Below are 3,887 nucleotides of genomic sequence, written 5' to 3'. Positions count from 1 at the left end.
ATGTGGCCTACAAGCACGTGAAAAGATGTTCAGCGTCTTTAGCCACTAGGGAAATGCAAATTAAAACCACAAGGAGACACCACTTCATATCTGCCGGAATGGCTAAAATAAAACGTAGTGACCCCACCAGATGCTGGTGAGGCCCCTGAGAAACTGGATCTCTCCTGCGTCGCTGGCGGGAGGTGCAAAGTGCTGCAGCCTCTCTGGAAAACAGCCTGTCAGTTTATTAAAAAACGAAACATCCTCCTAACAGATGACCCAGTCATTGCACTCCTGGGCATTTATCTCAGAGAAATGAAAACGTATGTACAAAAAAACCTGTACACGATTGCTCCTAACAGCTTTATTTGTGACAGCCCCACGTGGAAAAAAACCCAAGTGTCCTTCCGTGAGCGAGTGAATTGCTGAACAAACGGTAATGCACTCGAACCATGGAATATTATTCAGCAATATAAAGGAATGAGCTTTTCGTTGAGGCAACATCCTGGAGGGATCTCAAGGGCATTATTTCATTTAGAAAAAGCCAATCTTAAAGGTCACAGGCTGTCTGATTTCATTTATATTACACTCTTTTGTTTTTGTTTTTGTTTTGAGACGGTGTTGCCCAGGCTGGAGTGGATCTTGTCTCACTACTGCATCCACCTCCCGGGTTCAAGTGATTCTTCTGCCTCAGCCTCCCGAGTAGCTGGGATTACAGGCTCCCACCACCACACCTGGCTAATTTTTGTATTTTTAGTAGAGATGGGGTTTTGCCATGTTGGCCAGGCTGGTCCTGACCTCAGGTGTTTCACCCACCTTGGCCTCTCAAACTGCTAGGATTACAAGCATGAGCCACCATGCCCGGCCTGTGTGACATTCTCGAAATGACAAAATTGTAGAGATGGAGAACATTTTCTCTAGATGTGTCTTTTAAAATCATGAAGCTGGCCGGGCGCGGTGGCTCAAGCCTGTAATCCCAGCACTTTGGGAGGCCGAGACGGGCGGATCACGAGGTCAGGAGATTGAGACCATCCTGGTGAAACGCGCGTCTCTGCTAAAAAATACAAAAAAACTAGGCTGGGCCAAGGTGGTGGGCGCCTGTAGTCCCAGCTACTCGCGAACTGAGGCAGGAGAATGGTATCAACCTGGGAGGCGGAGCTTGCAGTGAGCTGAGATCCGGCCCACTGCCTCAGCCTGGTGACAGAGCGAGACTGCCCGTCTCAAAAAAAAAATCGTGAAGCTTTCATTTCCCAATATTTCAAAACCCGGTAGCTTTTTCTAAACCTCCTCAGCCTTTGCAGGTCACATTAATAAATAATCCTCAAAACTGTTTTTCAAGCTGGGCACGATGCCTGCAGTCCCAGCTATGCGGAGGCTGCAGCAGGAGGGTCGCTTGTGCCCAGGAGTTTGAGGCTATAGTGCGCTATGTTCACGCCTGTGAAAAACCACTGCGCTCCAGCCTGGGCAACATAGTGAGACTCTGTCCTTTCAACATGTTTGTTTCACCTGTTCTGCTGTAGTGTGTAGTGCTCAGCTTGCTTTCCGGACCCTTTGCACAAAACTTTTCCTGGGGGAACCAGGAAAATCTGCTCCCAGCCCTGGGGAAGATTGTGAACAGAGGCGGTCAGGGCTAGAGTAGAAAGGAGTTGCATCTTAACTCCTTTCAGTTTTGAGGAGTTTGACTACCGGCGCAGCAGAGGCCCCTGAGTGGCTGCTTTCTGCAGGGTCACTCTTTGTGAATAGAAAATCTGCAAAACTCAGATAGTCAGTGAGGTTTCTGGGCTTTCTGAGCTGAGGGTGTCTGGTGTCTCCCCACATCTCAGAGCTCAGCACAGAAAGGAGTCCCCGCTCCCTTAGCCCTGCCTGGGGAGGTTACTCTCCCAGGTGAGCAGGTTGTGGTTGAACCTGGCGCGGCACACCCATCTGGTAACAACAGAAAGGTCAGATTCCTTGTTCTAGACCTTTCCCCCTTTGTACTGAGAAGGGAGTGGACAGGGTCTCCCCAGGGAGTGGAGGTGTTCTGGCTTCTCCCCAGGAATCAAGATGCAGGTCAGGTGGTCCAGGCAGATCTGGGCTCTGCCAGCCCTCTCTAGCGTCCCCTGTGCAGGCCACGGTCGCACCCTTTGTTGTGTGGCATGTGTGGAAGGGAGAAGCTTTGTGCTCGTTCTGCTGTCCCGAATGAACAGCCCTTCAACACCAGCTGCCCATGGCAGGTGTCCCTCGAATATCTGGACAAGAAATGGACTTCGTTTTATTTGAGCTGATAAGATATTCTTGTGGGTGCCAGGCTGCAGATTCCAAGAACCACATTGTTTCCTTGCACGATTTCTTCAGTAGCACAGGCTTTATTTGAACTTTCTTTCAAGTACGTGAACCTGGAAACCCATAGACAGGCTTAGTGTCAAGTGGAGGGAAGGCAGTGGCCTGGCCAAAGCCAGACCAGGGTGGTCCCCAGAGGCCACTGTGGAGAAATACCCCAGGCCAGGGCCACCTCCTGTCGTGGGCCAGGGATGTCAGAGGCCAAGCGCAGGTCGTTGTGGTAGCATTGGAACCTTGCAGCTAGCAGGTGCTTTGTAAATATCAAAAAACAATATAAAAGTTTAAAATCACTTTTTATATGGAACATGAAACATTTCTCTTCCAGATCTTAATGCTAATCTAACTAAACTTTTGAACTTTCTTGGCATAACTTGTGCAAACAAAACATTTGGAACTTTCCAACCACTCTTAATTATCTGGAGGTGAAGAAGGTGTCAGGTCAAAAGATTTATCAGGGCTTTCTTGTACATGGGGTGCTACATACAAAGTACATAAGAACTGAACGAAGGGAGTAAGTGGCAAAGTCAGTTTTAAGCTTCTGTCTTTCATGGTTAAAGATCTAATAGAGGCTAGACATGGGGGCTCATACCTGTAATCTGAAGTGGGAGGCTGAAGCAGGAGGATTACTTGAGGCCAGGAGTTTGAGACCAGCCTGGCCAACATAGACCAAATCTCTACAAAAAAATTTAAAAAATTAGCTGGGCATAGTGGTGTGTGCCAGGAGTCCCAGTTACTTGAGAGGCTGAAGCTGGAGCATCGCAGGAGGCCACAAGTTTGAGGTTATAGTAAGCTGTGATGGGACCATTATACTCCAGCTTGGGTGACAGAGCAAGACCCTGTCTCAAAGTAAGATGAAAGAAAATAAATCTAGTAGAAAAAACAGACCATGCGCATGACATTATGTGAAGCTGAGATAGTGGTTTAGGAAGAGTCAACTTGTTGGGGGGATCACGGAGGAGGTGAGAGTAATTGAAGGGAGGAAAGTGTCTGGGAGGGTGAGGTTAGGGCTCTGTCTTGAAAGATGGTAGAACCCCCGTGGTGGACTGAGGGGAAGTGGCTGTGCCTGGGGTGAACCTCGCGTCCGCTGCCTGGGGTGTGTTAGGGGGTGTACCAGGAAGTGGCTGATTCTCTTATCAGACATCAGCCTGTCCCGTGTGCCAGTGCCGAGGAGGGTCCAAGTATATTCTGCTGTATAAGGCTGCTACAAGTCCTGCCCTCTTGGCCCTTGAAGTGTGGTGGGAGAGAGACATGAGATCAGTCACACACAGGCATGGCTACATGGGTGACAGTGCTGTGAAGGAAATCACAGAGCACTTTTGGAAAGCATGCCACACTTTGGACAGGTGGATCAGGGAGACCCTCCCCAAAGAAGTGAAGTTAAGCTAAGACTGAGGAGTGAGCAGGCATTGCAGAGAGGGCTGGGGAGTGAGGAGTGAGCAGGGGAGTGGGGAGTGGGGACTGAGGAGTGAGCAGGCATGGCAGAGAGGGCTGGGGAGAGGTCCAGCCATGGGGGCGAGCATGTGCAAAGGCCCAGAGGCAGGACTCAGCTTGGCGTTCTGGGAAGTGTGGCTGGAGAGGGTGGGGTTGGG

Source organism: Rhinopithecus bieti, unplaced genomic scaffold, assembly GCF_001698545.2.
Source record: "Rhinopithecus bieti isolate Rb0 unplaced genomic scaffold, ASM169854v2 scaffold_40803, whole genome shotgun sequence".
Taxonomy (NCBI): domain Eukaryota; kingdom Metazoa; phylum Chordata; class Mammalia; order Primates; family Cercopithecidae; genus Rhinopithecus; species Rhinopithecus bieti.
This window is presented reverse-complemented; position numbering follows the sequence as displayed.